The sequence below is a fragment of the Colobus angolensis genome, unplaced genomic scaffold, assembly GCF_000951035.1.
Source record: "Colobus angolensis palliatus isolate OR3802 unplaced genomic scaffold, Cang.pa_1.0 Scaffold197, whole genome shotgun sequence".
NCBI classification, from domain to species: domain Eukaryota; kingdom Metazoa; phylum Chordata; class Mammalia; order Primates; family Cercopithecidae; genus Colobus; species Colobus angolensis.
Window position 1 is genome coordinate 304,408 of NW_012115121.1, and position 16,578 is coordinate 320,985.

Sequence of the window (16,578 nt, forward strand, 5' to 3'; positions counted from 1 at the left end):
GGAGCTCCATTGTATGTTATTTGTTTATTTTCTCTTGCTGCTTTAAGGATCCTTTCTTTATCTTTGAGGTTTGGGAGCTTCATTATTAAATGTTTTGAGGTAGGCTTCTTTGGGTTAAATCTGCTTGGGTGAGGTTTTTCTTTAGGTTTCTCTAGGTCTTTCTCTAGGTTTAGGAAGTTCTCTGTTATTATCCTTTTAAATAAACTTTCTTCCCCTATCTCTTTCTCCACTTCCTCTTTATGGCCAAGAACTCTTAAAATTGTGCTTTTGAGGTTATTTCCTGGATCTTGTAGGTGTGCTTCATTCTTTTTTATTCTTTTTTCTTTTGTCTCCTCTCACTGTATTTTTAAATAACCTGTCTTCAAGCTCACTAATTCTTTCTTCTGCTTGATCAATTCTGCTATTAAGAGACTCTGATGCATTCTTCAGTGTTTCAATTGCATTTCCAACTCCAGAATTTCTGCCTGATCCTTTTTAATCATTTCAATCTCTTTGTTGAATTTCTCTGATAGAATTCTGAATTTCTTCTCTGTTTTATCTTGAATTTCTTTGACTTTGCTCAACATACCTATTTTCAATTCTCTGCTGTTTCTCCAGGAATGGTCCCTGGTGCCTTAATTAGTTCATTTAGTGAGGTCATGTTTTCCTGGATGGTTGTAATGTTTGTTGATGTTCATCAGTATCTGGGCATTAAAGAGTTAGGTATTTATTGCAGTCTTCACAGTCTGGGCTTGTTTGTTCCCATCCTTCTTAGGAAGACTTTCCAGGTACTCAATAGGACTTGAATATTGTGATCTAAGCAGTGTTTGCATTAGGGGGTAACTCAAGCCCAGTAATGCTGTGGTTCTTGCAGACTCATCGATGTACTGCCTTGATGTCTTCAATAATTCAGAAAAATTCTCTGAATTACCAGATAGAGACACTTGTAGTCTTCCCTTTCTCCCTGCACCACCCCTACCCCAAAAAAGGAGTCTCTCTCTGTGTACTGAGCCATCTGGAGCTGGGAATGGGATGACACAAGCATCCCTGTGGTCACTGGGACTGCGCTGAGCCTCACCCAAGGCCTGCTGTCACCACTACCTGGCTACCACCTATGTTCACTCAAGGCCCTAGTGCTCGGCAATCAGCAGGTGGGGAAGTCAGTCAGGCTCGTTCCTTCAGGTCCTGAGCAGGCCCAGAGATTCTGTCCAGGAGCTAGGGTCTGGAGTCAAAAACCTTAGAATTCTACCTGGTGCTCTATTGTGTTGCAGTTGAGCTAGCCTTCAAACCACAAGTCACAGTCCTTCCCACTCTTCCCTCCCCTTTTCCACAGGTAGAGGAGGCTTACCCTATGGCCGCCACCACCACAGTTCCATGGGGAGTACTGCCAACCTACCATCAATGTTCACTGAAGGTCCAAGGGCTCTTTACTCAGCTTGTGGTGAATGTTGCCTGGCCTGGGACTCATCCTTCAGGGCAGTGGGCTACCCTCTGGCCCAGCACAGGTCCAAAAATGTCATCCAAGAGCCAAGGCCTGGAATGAGGGACTCCAAGAGCCCACTTGGTGCTCTACTATACTGTGATCAAGCTGGTACCTAAGGTGCGAGACGAAGTCTCATTTACTTTTTCCTCTGCTTTTCTCAAGCAGAAGGATTCTCTCCCCATAGCTACTGGAGCTGCGAATGTGCTGGGTAACCAGAACATCTCATAGTCTCACCCAAGGCCCATTCAGGGCCCAAGACCTCTTTAGTTATAAGGTGATGGATCCTGCAAGGACTGGGTCCTTCCCTTCAAGGCAGTGAGTTCCCTTCTGGCCCAGGGTTTGTCTAGAAATGTCATCCAGGAGCTAGGGCCTGGAAATGGGGCCTCACGACTCTGACCAGTGCCCTATCCTACTGTGGCTGAGCTGTATCCAAGGTGCAAGACAAAAGTCCTCTATACTTTTCCCTCTCTTCTCTTCAAGTGGAAAGAAGAGGTCTCTTTTGGGGCTGAGAGCTGTTTCACCTGGGGTTGGGGGAGTAGCAGTATGAGCACTTCCTTAGCTTCCCCAGATGGTGTCTCAGTAAGTCATGTGCCCCCAAATCCACTGGCTCTGAGCCAGCTCAGCACTAGAACTTGCAGTACTTGTAGCCTAGACTGTCTTTCAAACTTATTTAGGGTCCCAAAGCACTTCAGCCCATGGTGGCAAGGCTTGCTAGAACTCCAGTTCCAACCACTGGGGTAGATGATTCCTCTCTGGCTAGGGCTTGTTTAAATACTCCCTCCATGGTCAGGTATCAGCTGAGTTCAGATTGGTTTTGCTTTCCACTGTGACAGGGCACCACTGAGTTCAATGCATAGTCTCATGATCACTGCAGTCTCTTTCTTTCAAGCATACAGGTTTCTCTAAGCCATGCAGCCACTGTAGAGGGATGGGGTAGGGGTGGTGTCAACAATTCAATAGGGTCTTTCCCACTCTCTTCAGTGCCTCTTTCAAAGTTATGAAGTTAAAACCGAATACTGTGAGTAATCACCTGATTTTTGGTAAGTCTTACAAAGGAGCTTTTTATAGTTGTTGAGTTTGGTATTCCTGGGAGGAGGGAGGGCAGGGAGATGATTGGTGGAGCCTTCTATTCCACCTTCTTGCTCTGCCCCTTTGTCCCCAAAAGCACACTTTGAAAAATGAATAACATCTTTAATGTTGAGGTTTTTCCAGAGATGGACAGAGTTAAATAAATAGGTAATAAACATGCCAGCAGCTATGAAATTGAAGAGAAATGTGTTCCGTGGTTACATTCTTGGATTATCATAGTGAGATTGCTTTGGGGTGTCACTTCCAAGATGAATTTTTCATTTGACTCTATATACTATATATCTCCTTGTGCAAAAAACCTCTCTAATTTAATAGACCTTTAATGATATACTAGAGAAAAAGAAGAAGAATTATAGTTCATTAAAAATAAGTCAATATTAAGATTATAAAATCTTTTCAACTTTAATTGATATATTAAGAGGAGCCAAAGGCCATATTTCTAAAGACTCGGCTTTATGCAGACACAAGATGAATATAGCTGTCATAAGAACTAAAGATAACACCTTTTACATTTTATTCTACATAAATTCTAGGGATTACTGTGAACTTATTTAGCTAAGGTAGGCAGAAAGGCTTTTCTCAGAGAGTGAAAAAGACTGACCACTTCAAATGAGAGAACTTACTTTTATTTTTTTTCTGAGTAGTCACTTTTGAAAGATTTTATAGCTTACTTGATTTGATCCCCACCTCCCCACCAAAATATATCAGGATTACCAACATCTACTTGATGATCAGTTTCAAAGATGGGGCCAAGAATATCTGAGCTATGGAGACCTTAATGGGTATGCAAATCTCTCTTCCTTCAAAAACGTGTCTTGATATATAAAGTAAGGATAACAGTAACTATTCAGTCAACTTTTCCAGAGCCCCATCAAAGAGGGGATTTCCTGAAACCGTGGTTAAAGTTATTCTTGGCTAATGGGCTTGAAAGGGGTGAGATTCCTTGGCCCTACTTGGCTTGTGGGACAAGAATTTAAATATTGTTTAGAGGCTTCATAGAACGCTTCCTCAATGATGTTTAAATTAAAGGCATTTAATCTTGTTCCAAACTGGAAACTGGACATATATGAGCAAAGGTAGTAATTAACCTGGGTAGCAGTGCATTTATTAACAGCTCCCCTCCTCCATTTGCACCCCATCTCCCAAGAAAGAAACCAATCACAACACAAGAAGACGTCAGAGTAAAACAGAATACCAAGATGGCTTTCTCTGATTGTGGGCAATGAAATGTCTACGATAAATCTAGGTAGGAAAAAATCTAAGGCTCTAAACCACTCACTGAGTTTAGCAGTGACAGGTCTGGAAGTTGGCATCTGAAAGCTGAGATCCAGTGAGAGCAGGCTATCTGCACCAACACCCTTCACCTCACACTCGCAGGCTGGCCCTAACCCCTTCTCTCAATGTGTAAAATTATCACAAGTAAAATAGAAGTCTAATTGCCTAAAAGCTAGTTAGTGAGAGAGAGCTTTATTGTTAGTTTTTAAATTGATGTTTCAACTACTTGGCTACTGTGGTGAAAAAGTCCTATATAGTTTTTTATGCACCTCTATACCACAAAACAATTATTTTCATGCACTAAGTTACTTAAAACTTCTTTAATTAATTTTATTTTGTTAAAGTATCTTCTAATCTCTTAAGGACTAAAATTCACAAACCAAATAATTCTACTATCCTGCAAAACAGTGGCTAATGGGTAGCCCTAGAATTATATTTGCCTTCAAAACTAGAAAGAAAATATGGATAACCTTTTTCACTCAAGACTTGTGAAGCATTAATACTGAATACTGGAGCATTACAAGTAACATACTATTAAATTTCAGGCAAGCCACTTAACCTCTCTGCCCCTTTCTCCATCTGGAAATTCAGGAGATAAGTAGCCCACATCAACAATACTGCTTCAAAGACAAACTGGTACAAGATTGGAAAGCACTTTACAAATATTAAGTGCTCTGTAATTACTTCTTGTTGTGACAAACTCTATTTTCAGTCCTGTCCAGGAAACAACAAAGAAATGCCCCCTGACTTCTAATCTAAATTGAACAGTACAATCTGGACAAAAATACAGCAGGAAGGGAAATTAGTCTTAAGTAGATCTTTGGCTACTGTGAAAATTGCACTTCTAGGGAGAAATTTGGAAAAGAAATTTTGATGTATTGAAAGGGGTTGTGAAATCGCAATAATGCTACACCAGTAACTGATTCTTTTCTTTCTTTTTATATAGCCCAACACATATCTCCTCAAAAATTCTAACTCGAAATGGATACTACAGCTAGGGTAGATATTTTAATAAATGTAAGGCATTGCTACAAGAACAGAGGAAGAATTATCCTCTGTTTCTATCCTGAAGTTTCACAAATTTGAACCTTGAAGTTTAGTTCACAAATAAAATTTTCTTGCTTATGAAGATTGTTAAACTGACAAGTTATTTAACCAAAAAGGTAGCCTTGATAAAACAATATATTCTCAACTGTTTAATTGACCAATTAATCAACTAATGTTTATTGACCACCTACCACTATGTGTAAGCTCTTATGTGCAATACAGTTTTTAAAAAGAAAAAAAAAGAAAAAAGTGAAAGATAATAGCTCTTGCTCTTAAGAGTTCTGAATCTAATTGGACAGATAAGACCTATACATGAGACGAGATAAGTGGCACTACCAGGCTGTCATTGATATGGGCCAAATGGCTAGTTCAGACTGTAAGTGGGAGACCAAGGGGACAAACAGCTCTGGGCTAGGGTGGTCAGGGAAGGCTGAACAAGCAGCATAAACACAGGATCTTGGTGCACTGGAGCAAGCAGTGTGGCAGAGTGGGGAATGGAATGGTAAATAGGTGATTAAGAGTAGGAGAAATGTTTGTGAGAAGAGAAGAACGAGTTTGAAGATGGCTGGGTGAAGCAATGAAAATCAAAGTATAAACAAACTGTACCCTTCCTCTTTCTCTCTCTCTCTCTCTCTCTCACACACACACATATATGCATACACTGTGCGTGTGTGTGTGGGAGAGAAAAAGTTCAGAGGTAAACGTGCCACAAGTTTAACCTTTAAATATTAAACAAATTTATGTTTTCGCTGTTTTTCCTCCCTCATCTGCTCCTTCCTCCTTCCCTCTCTCCCTCCTTTCTTTCTTCCCTTTCTTCCTCCCTCCCTCCCTTTTCTACCCCCTTTGTCTCTCTCTCTCTCTTTTCCTTCCTTCTTTCCGTTAGCCCTGGTCTGCTTAGGAATTGGAATACCTGTCCCTTTCAATAGTCCTTGGATGCAAAAACTCAGAAATTCTTGTGACTGCTTCTGAAAAATTCCAGGGTTTCTAGGTCTCCAGATTCCAGAATCCGACAAAAAAGGAGCTCAAGAAGCCACTTAGGTTAGCTCCTCTGAAACAAGTTTGACATTGGACCCCTGCAACAACTTAACAGCTTTCTGGGCCAATCCCAATATAGCTTTGATGCTATTAGAAGAAAACAACTCTGAGAAATCTTCAACTTACTCTATTCAGAAATGAGATCGAAATCTCTTAGATCATGATTGATTTTTTGCCGTTTGTTAAATGTGTTATTAAATGTGTTATTACACATCAGTGAAGTATTTTGGTAAAATGCTGACAGCCTCATGTTGAAGACCTAATTTCAAATTCAAGAGCAGGCTGCAGGTCAGCAGAAACTAGCTGCGTACATTGCAGTGTCTTCCCCAATGCTATCCGAGGGACCTCAAGGGAGAATGGGAGAGGAGAGAAAAGGGAAGGAAGGAACAGAATGCCTTTCATTAAGGACTCACATAGGAAACTAACCAAAATGTAAATTGAGGTGCTAAAGAGTTCGTGTTGACTCTTTTAGATTCCTGATATGTTATATTCACAAATAGCAGCCGTGTCAACTTACTGGGTATTGAAGTAAGGGGAACGGTGGGAAACAGACACACACATGCACACCAGTTACCACCAACATACATTATGCATGCAGAAGGTTCTAATTTAGAAAATGAAGGAACTAACATTCATTTCTAGAATAACAGAAAACTATAATTCACTGAACGATAGAGCAGTCATTTTGATAATCATTTTGTTGTAATAATTGTGTTCTTTAATGTAAGCATTTTCATAAAAGATATCTTTTGCTTTTCAAACAAAGCATTTCAATCATCAAAGTAGGTCACTGTGGCTTTGAGGACAGTTTACAAATTGGCTAGACTCTGGAGAAAACTTTTGAAGAAAACTCTGTAATGTATAGAAGCCTTTAAAATTGAACTTTATTTGGATTTGTGGCATTTGGAAAAGTGGTCTATAAAAAAATTTGGAATTAGGCCCCATCATATCCATAATCTTTGGGGAAAACTAAGGACATTATTATAATTAACTTTTCTTTCAATGAATTTACTGGAATTAATGAGCAGTTTTTATTCTCTTAGAAAAATTCAACACACAGCTATACATTGAACTAAAATAGAAAAATCAAGATTGTTGCATTAGATCAAGCAGTAACTTTATTTTAAAAACCTAAAATAAAAAACAATTTGCTATGAAGTCTTTTCTTCAAGATGTTTATTTGCCCTAGTATACTCATTTTCTTACTGCAAGAGATTGAGGTTGAGGTTCTTCATACATCTAGAGTTGTTCCTCCCTCTCAGTCTCCCCTCTCTCTCTCCCCCTCTCCAGCTCTGTCTCCCCTCCCTCTTTCTCTCTTGGCAATTCTCCTGAAATGCCTAAAGCAAAAGGGGGTTATTGATGTCTTCCAGGACTTTAATTGCAAGAACAGCTTTATCTCCTAGGCAGATAGATACTACACAAATGTTTGGTTTGCTGCGTATCACACAGTTAACAAGGTTCTTATAGATTCAAGGAAAATAGATTGTAAGACTTTGCCAGGAGGACTTAACATTCTGGAAAACAAATGAACAGATAATTCTGAAGAAACTGAAATTTTAAAAAATAGCCAGTAGTTAGACATAATCCTACAAAAAGAGGTAGAGTGAGAGTTTTTTAAAAAGATGAGAATAAACGTAAAAGGCAACGAAAGAGGTTGTTTTTAAATTCTTAATCAATAAGTACAACTATTCTTAGAAAATGGTCTGTGCATTGTAATTGCCCTTCTTTCTGATCTAACAATCCAATCTTTTTATTCCAAATTGTTTAAACTATAGAAAAACCTGATGAAAATAGCTCTTTCATCAGACTTGCATGTTTCAGTTGAATGCTAAGTACATCTTTCAACTAAGCTTTAAACATGCAGTTCATCTTGAAGCTGTGTGGGTATCTCTTCCATGCTCTTTCCTTGCACTGCCACCAGGAAAAGAAATAATGAAGTGTCTTCATAGGCTCACTGGGTGCATGTGTCCAGACTGCTTTTACAGACTTACCAATGGGCTTTATTTGTGCGTAAGTTACAAGACTATGACATTTACGACTCTCCAGGCAAATGAGAGCAAAAGGAAGAGATTCTCAATCTTAAAGCTGTTTACCAGCTGCTGGAAAATGTCGGCTTTGGGCACCCACAATCCATACAAAATTCGAAGGTATTAGAGCTGTCCCTTCTTGTGTCAAACCATAAAACACAAAAGCTGCACAATAGCTGCAATATATTGTCAAACTAAATTAACACATGAGGAAGAAATTACTGTACTTCTGTGAGAAATGGAGTCTTGAAAGGCCAGTTCTTTGCTCAGATCCCACGAGTTAAAGTGCTGAAAAGCAGACATTGTGGTTACGGTTCCCCGCCATGTGATGTTTGTTGAATTCTCACTGGATATCCTAAAACACTTAAGCCTAAAGGGTTTAGGATGTCTACAGAGGCCGTAATTTGGAGACAACAACTTTATCTTTGTGGGAGATGCAGGGTACAATACAAATGTTTGTTGAGTTCCTTCTCTCTTCCTTGACAAGGAGCTTATTAAACAGTTCTCAAGCAAACTTTATGGGAAAGTAAATGATTTCATGGAGAATTCTCATGGCTTAGCATGCTAAAGCTAGAGGCTTCAGTCAGGTGACACTCCAGGTTTATAGGGAATTGAAGGCAAGTTGGAACATAGTTCATCAAATGTCAACAAGGTATGAGAAGTATACTTGGATGTGGGGCTTGAAGGAAGATGCCAAGAAATTGCAGACCTGGGAATGGTCACAAAGATAGAGAGATAAACATGCCAGGTGAGTGTAGAAGGTGAGAGGAGAGGTCACAGGGTACCTGGAAAGAGATTTTCTAATCCGAAGACTATTCTTGAGGTTGGAGAAATTTCTCTTACATTAAAGAGACTACTTGGGCCATAAGTATTTAGGATGGATAGTCAGGTTAATAGAATTTTCAAACTGCTAGGAATGTGACATATTTATAAACCATACATATTTATAAACCATCCTACCTCTGCTTTTGTTTTTCCAGGGCCTTCCCATTGCGTTTCAAATGAAACCCATGGTTTGGCCTTCCTTATGCCTCCATGGCCCTGCAGCATGTGGCCTTTCAGGCTTTGCCTTAGCCTGCTCTCCCTGGGGCCCCTCCCCTGTCAGTCCTCAGGCTGACCTATCTTGCCAGTCTCAGTGCCCTGGCCATCATGCAGCTTCAGCCTAATGTTCTTTCTTCACCTTTCATTGGATTCACCATCATTGTGTTTGTATTTAGTCTACTTCCACTACACCGTGAGTTCCATAAGGTCAAAAACCATGCCTCTCTCAGTCTCCATTTTGCCATCAAGATGTATCATAATACCTGGCTTCTGGTAGTTGCTGCACAAATACTTGTTCAACAGAAGAATACGAATGAGGTCACTGGGGTCAAAACAGGTAGAGTAATTTCCTCAGACTCTCCCAAATCATTAATAGCAGAACTAGGCTAAGAACTCAAGTTTCCTAAGAAATACTCATTTCTAAGAGTGGTTAGAACATTCTCAGGTAAGAGTTCATTGACATTTCTGCAGTTAGCATTTATGCTTTTGGAGAGATTTGGGAGGAGAAGCTTTTTTTTTTTTTTCAGGAGACTATTGAACCCAATTGCTGTATGAGCATCAGGAGTGTAAACTGGGTTGTATATATTGTAGTCGTTTCTCCTTGGCTGTGTTCCACCTCCCAAATCCTCTTTAGGGTTTTCATCCTATTTGCTCTTGTCCAGAGCTACTCCTTGAATCCTGTGCGCACTGCTCCTCACTCTCTGGTTTTTCTTCTTTTCGTATCGTTAGTACACGCTCTTCTCTGCCCTTTGGAATGTCCTATCTATGCACCAAGGTAATTACTTTGGGGTAGAATTGCAGCTTTTTAATTTCCAGTGCTTACTTGTGGGAAGGGCGAGGGGAAGCAAGACAGAGGGAAGGGACAAGGTGGTTAAATAGCATTCTGTTGTCAGCCTAGGTATGAAGCCAGCCCTTTATTAGATGTTATCTTGGCTCTGCCTGTGTTAGAGAGAGATAATTTATTTACTTTTTTGTTAATATTTTAAAAGGAAATCTAGATACTGGTTTTGTAACTCCCCAGAGAATCTTCAGTAGCACAAAGGGTGTTACAAAATTCTAAAGTCTCAAGAAGCAAAACCACTTAAACTAATAAACATGTCATATAATACTTTGTGGGGCCTGGGGAAGGATAATATCATGAAATCAAGCAATGATCAGCTTTTTAAAACTCCCAAAAGGACAATCATCACAGGCTGAGTAATTTGTTGTTGGTGTTAGTTTTGTTTTGTTTTCTTAGTTTCATCTTTCCTCCGTAATTATCCTGTTAGTGCTCATAAATGCTTTTGTGGGAATAATATTTACGAATAATAGCTACTTTTTACTGAATACCTACTGTGTGCCAGGCACTTTACATTGTCTCAAATCCTTATCATAACCTTAATATGTAGATATGGTTATTCATATCTCAAATGAGAAAATTAACACCTAAAGAAGTTATGTAAGTTGCTCAAGATCACATAACAAGTAAGGACTGTCAGACCACCCAAGCCTGTACCTACCTTCAGTAGCTGTGCCCTAGGGTGGCTGGAGATCGATGTCTATTGGCCCAAATACACAATCTAAGGAAAAAGTCTTGTGTTTGTTATGCAAAGGCTGCTTCAAAATAATTCACTTGATCTTCTCATCTCTCTTCCAACAAATTTGCCACCTTAGGGTTCATTCTATGTAGAAATTCTAGACATGAAAGTACTTTGCAATATGTCATGTTATATGCAAAATAAAGTTAAGTAAATTTGAACTTGAACCATCGGATCAGAGTCTAGTGTACTGGATATTATATCAAGACCAGCAGACTAAATTTTTTAAATAGCAAACAGCCTTTTTACTTATTTTCTCAAGCTCCCCATATATCTATGATGCTCTTATTTGGTGTTACCTACCCAATTGTGAACTGCACTAAGACATGGGGTAGGCTCAGCCTGGTGGCTCATACCTGTAATTCCAGCATTTTGGGAGGCCAAGGTGGGAGGATCACTTGAGCCCAGGATTTTGAGACCAGCCTGGGCAATATAATGGACCTTGTCTCTGAAAATAATAATTCCAAAAAAAAAAAAATTAGCTGGGAGAGGTGGCACATGCCTGTGGTCCTAGCTACTAGGGAGGCTGAGGCAGGAGGATCACTTGAATCTGGGAGGTTGAGGCTGCAGTGAGCTATGATTGCACCACAGCACTCCAGCCTGGGCGACACAGTGAGACTGTCTCAATAACAATAATGGCAACAACAACAAAAAGATATGAGGTACATATTTGATCTTTCAGAAAGCATCAGGCTCTTGGGGAGCCCAAAACCATAGAACTTCTTTGTTTAATATAAACACAGACAGAAACTCAAATAAATGTGTCTAATTTACCTTCATGTTTCTATCGTTTCATTGCTGGCAGTGATAGCCAGAAACTGAGGACCCTGAAGTCACCTTTGATACAAATTCCCTCTCCCAGAGTCCTCTCTCCACCTCTGGCCCCCTCACAGTGAGCTTCAACATTTCTCACAACCAAAAAACACAACAAAGCCGGGCATGGTGGCTCACGCCTGTAATCCCAGCACTTTGGGAGGCCGAGGCATGTGGATCACTTGAGGTTGGAAGTTCGAGACCAGTCTAGCCAACATGGCAAAACCCCATCTCTAATAAAAATATAAAAATTAGCTGGGCATGGTGGTGCATGCCTATAATCCCAGCTACTTAGGAGGGTGAGGCAGAGGAATCACTTGAACCAGGGAGGTGGAGGTTGCAGTGAGCCGAGATCACACCACTGCACTCCAGCCTGGGCAACGAAACAAGAGTCTGGCACAAAAAAAAAAAAAAAAATCCCATGCCTCTTGGAATTTAGGCAATGTATGATTAGGCAAGTATTAAAAGTTGTTTTAAAGGCTAAGTAATAATATTTGGTGATACTTATGGTCAACTAAAAAAAGCTGAAAGCAAAATTTTCTCTCTGCTAATGTGTCAGAAGAGTATTTTAGAAATATTAAAGGCCTCCCCAATGTTTCCTTTCCGCCTTGCCCTTTGCCTTCATTTAAACACCAGATTAGACCTTCATCTCAGGAAGAACTCAGGATGGCAACAAGCACCAAAAAGCAGTCTTTTCAGATTTCTACGTTTTTTAAGTCTAGCTCCTTAGGAGAACTGAAAGGACTCAAACTAGAAAAAGATTGAAAACGGAGAGTTGGAGAAGCAGAGAGGGCGGTGGCGTCGTTAGCTACCCGAGAGATGGGTCTGCGCTTTACTCCACAGGCTGAGCTTGGGAAAGGAGGCAAGACCCTGAGAAGAAATAGCAGCACGAAAAGTATCGGGGAGGATGCAGAGTTCCCAGCCCCCGCACACTGTGGGCGTTGAAAAATGATCTCCTCACACCCCAAAATAGCACAGAGGAGGCCCTGAAACCAGATGGGGCCACGTGGGTGGAAACAAGGGGGTTTTCTTCAGTGGCTGGCACTAAACGGCACCTAAGGAACAATCAGGATGAAGGTCTCAGCCGATGCCGCTGTGGCTAGATGACGGTGAGGATTTGATGCAACTCAGGGAAAAGTGGGGGAGGCTTGGCAAGAATGGAATTTGAAACAGAAATCAATGTATGGAGTCAGAGAAAAGTGCAGTAGGTATTTTGCTTTTTTGCATTTAAGGACTAAATTTTACACCGCCTAACCTGTGATTAAAACAAGAGATGAGGAGTGACATTAAAAAATGAGGAAAATTTGTCTGGATTTCTCTGACCCTCCACTTCTTCGAAAGAAGAATAATTAAGATGTTTAGAACCCAGAATTAGTGTGCGCAGAAGAAATATTAGACTACTAATATATTAAAGTAATTATTTGTTGAGGTCATTAGATTGTAAATTTTTCTTTCATTTTTATTTCCCATGTTTATGGAGATTTTTGTTGTTGTTCCTGTTGTTTTAAGAAATAAGATGAAGAGAAAGGACAGAGCAAAAAAGGAAGTAAAGAAAGAAAAAAGACAGTAAGAAAAAAGGACTTTTAAGTAGTATTGTGTAGTTAGAACATATTACCAGTGGTTTAAAAAAAAAATGAGGTTGGAAATGTGAATGGGGAAAAATTTTAAAGCATCTAAAATTTCAGACTAAGAAATGTGGACTGTATCCTATAATCAATGAAGGGCCGTGTGGACTGTATCCTGTAATCAATGAAGGGTTTTAAATATGGGAGTAACATGGTCAAATCTATGTTTAAAAGCATTCTGGTCATTTTGGAGTGAGATTCCTAAGAACAAAGGCGGTGAAATAATTCCCAGACAATTGCAATAACATAGGCATAAAATCATGGGGGCACCCAGGCAGTGGCAGCAGGGATGAAGAAGCAGGAGTGGATCAAAATTTTTAAAGAGGTAGCAACTTAGTTAATGATTGGTTCTGAGAGAAAAAAAAAATCATTGCTGAGACTATCCTGATATATGGAATCTTCAGCCACAGCTTGAAAGCGCTCCTGTTTTAAGAGGAGATTAAGCATCTTGAGTGTCATTTTGAAACTGGACAGAATTGAAGACTGCTAATGAATGTTGGCCACTTAGCAACCACAAAGTTAGCAGCTTTGGGCAACAGCCACAGACGAGCTGTCCTGTGGCTCTGGGCCCACCTACTCCCTCTACTCTAAGCCACCTGACAGCTGATGTTTCGGAAATGCCTCCAGCCAGAGCTCAAATCAAGCCCTGAAGCTTCCGGAGCGTCACCAGGAGGACACTCTCTTTACTGGGAAGGGAAGAGCTAAGTCCAGAGCCCCTGACTCCATTTCCTAATCCATTCCCTTGCACGACATTCTGGCCCAGTGAAGTCTGAGATGGCCACAATGATCTTCCCTTTTTGCCCACAACAAGCAGAAACAAGGCCAGTGTGTTCAAACCAGTGTTTGCTGAAGGCTCAGGGATTACACAAAGTAAATACATCTGGAGAGCAGCATGAATCCTGGTAACTCTTAAGACACAGCTCACTCTCTGAAGATCACAAGGCCCATCTCATCTTTGTGAGCCCCCGTAAAGAAGTGAGAACAGCCTGTATTTGCCATCCATGGTCCCACACTTCTTTCACTTGGTAGAAGCCATCCCTAAATCTCACCACCCCAGAGTCACAGCATTCTGTGTGAATAATTTGTATTCTGGGTTTGTTTTATTCCTAGCTGTCCTTTGTCCCCAAAAGCCCTGAGATATTTCTAAAGATTTGAATTAATAAAACAGTCTTAAAGGTTTAAAAATTGGGAAAAATTTTAAAAATTGCTCAAGCATTTTTAAAACCTTCATAACACAACTCTCAGTGTTTTCATATATTCCCTTCTAGTTTTCTTGTATATATTTTATATAGTTTTAATTATACTATATACACACACTTGTTTTTTTGGTATCATCATACCATTTTTCATATTGATTTTCAGTCTTCATTGTAACTTTTTTGATGATTCCTAAAGTGCCGTCATTATATTACCATTTCTATGTTTAGGGCTATTATATCTCTTTCATTTTCAAATTATTTTTTAAAGTCATTCTTTTCGGAGTATACAAACACACTATAGAACATTTAAAATAAAAAGAAAATAATAAGCTGTTTATGCAGTACATAAAATTGTGATTTACAGATGTACAGATTTGATTTCCGCTTTTGTTCCTTGATTTTAACCTTATACAGTTACTCCAGGAAAGGGGTTCTCGGGCTATTGTTAAGGCATTTGCTCCTATTGCCTCAGTGCAGAATCCCCAGCTGTACATCCCCACCTCAGACCAGATCCAAATCTCAGTTTCCACCAGCAGCCACCCCAAGGTAGCTCTGTTCCTCCCAGTGACCTGCTCCTCAAGGCCTCAGCTCTTTTCCCCCATTTTCTTTTATTATTATTCTTATTTTAATTGACATAAAACTGTATATATTTATGGGGTACTGAGTGATATCTCTTTTTGTTTCTTTTTTTTTGAGACGGAGTCTCACTCTGTCACCCAGGCTGGAGTGCAGTGGCGTGATCTCAGCTCACTGCAAGCTCCACCTCCCGGGTTCACGCCATTCTCCTGCCTCAGCCTCCCAAGTAGCTGGGACTACAGGCGCCCACCACTGCTCGGCTAATTTTTTTTTGTATTTTTAGTAGAGATGGGGTTTCACCTTGTTAGCCAGGATGGTCTCAATCTCCTGACCTTGTGATCCACCCGCCTCGGCCTCCCAAAGTGCTGGGATTACAGGCTTGAGCCACTGCATCTGTCCCTAAGTGATATTTCAGTACTTGTATACAACATGTAATGACAAATCAGGGTAATTAGCATATCCATCACTTCAAAATTGATTATTTCTCCATGTTGGGAGCATCCAAAATCCTCTCTACTAGACATTTCTCCATGTTGGGAGCATCCAAAATCCTCTCTACTAGACTGGTTGCAGAGACTCACGCCTGTAATCCCAGCACTTTGGAAGGCCGAGTCAGGTGGATCAACTGAGGTCAGGAGTTCGAGACCAGCCTGGCCAACATAGTGAAATCTCGTCTCTACTAAAAATACAAAAATTAGCTGGGCGTGGTTGTGTGCACCTGTAATGCCAACAGCTCGGGAGGCTGAGGCAGGAGAATCTCTTCAACCCAGGAAGTGGAGGTTGCAGTGAGCCAAGATTGCGCCACTGCACTCCAGCTTGAGTGATAAGAGTGAAACTCTATCTCAAAAAAAAAAAAAGACCCTCTCTTCTAGCTATCTGAAAATACGTAATAAATTATTGTTAACTATAGTCACCCTACAGTGCAATAGAACACTAGAACTTAATCCTGTTGTCTAGCTATAATTTTATGCCTATTAACCAACCTCTCCCTATCTCCCCTCCCAGTCACTAGTTTCCAGCCTCTAGTTACCACTATTCTACTTCCACTTCTATGAGATCAAATTTTTGAACTTCTGCAGATGAATGAGAACATGTGGGACTTACTTATCTTTCTGTGCCTGGATTCTTTCACTTAATGTCCTCCAGGCTTATCCATGTTGCCACAAATGACAATATTTCATTCTTTTCTATGGTTGAATAATGTTCCATTATTGCATTAGTCCATTCTTGCATGCTATCAATACCTGAGATTGGGCAATTTATAAAGAAAAGAGGTTTAATTGGCTTGCAGTTCTGCAGGCTGTACAGGAAGCATGGCTGGAGAGGCCTCAGGAAACTTAACAAGCATGGTGAAAGGTGAAGAAGAAGCAGGCATGTCTTACATGGTTGAAGCAGATGGAAAAGAGAGATGGGGGAGGTGCCACACACTTTTAAACAACCAAATCTCACAAGCACTCACTTACATATCATGAAAGCAACATTGAGGGGGAAATTAGCCTCCTGAACCAATCACCTCACACCAGGCCAAACCGCCAACATTGGGGATTACAATTTGACATGAGATTTGGACAGGGACACAGACCCAAACCATATCAGTTATATACATCATGGCCACTTTGGTTGTTTTCATATCTTGGTTATTGCAAATAGTGCTGCACTAAGCATGGGAGTAAAGATATCTCTTCGACATACTGATTTCTTTTTCTTTGAATATATCTGGTGGTGGGATTGTGAGATCATGTGGTAGTTCTGGTTTTAGTTTTTTGAGGAACTGCCATACTGTTTTCCATAATGGCTGCACTAATTTATTTC

The 16,578-nt window shown here is 40.3% G+C and overlaps 1 long non-coding RNA gene across 1 annotated transcript in view; it reads right to left on the reverse strand.

Moving 5' to 3' along the window:
* The window catches only part of LOC105510991, a 31,537-nt gene extending 18,654 nt beyond the window's left edge, over positions 1-12,883 (reverse strand). The window contains exons 1-2 of the long non-coding RNA XR_001001656.1: positions 12,179-12,883; positions 10,910-11,001 (exon numbers count right to left, since the gene is read on the reverse strand). This is a non-coding gene — a long non-coding RNA (uncharacterized LOC105510991). The remainder of the gene's footprint in view (positions 1-10,909; positions 11,002-12,178) is intronic.
* Between the last annotated feature and the right edge of the window lie 3,695 nt (positions 12,884-16,578).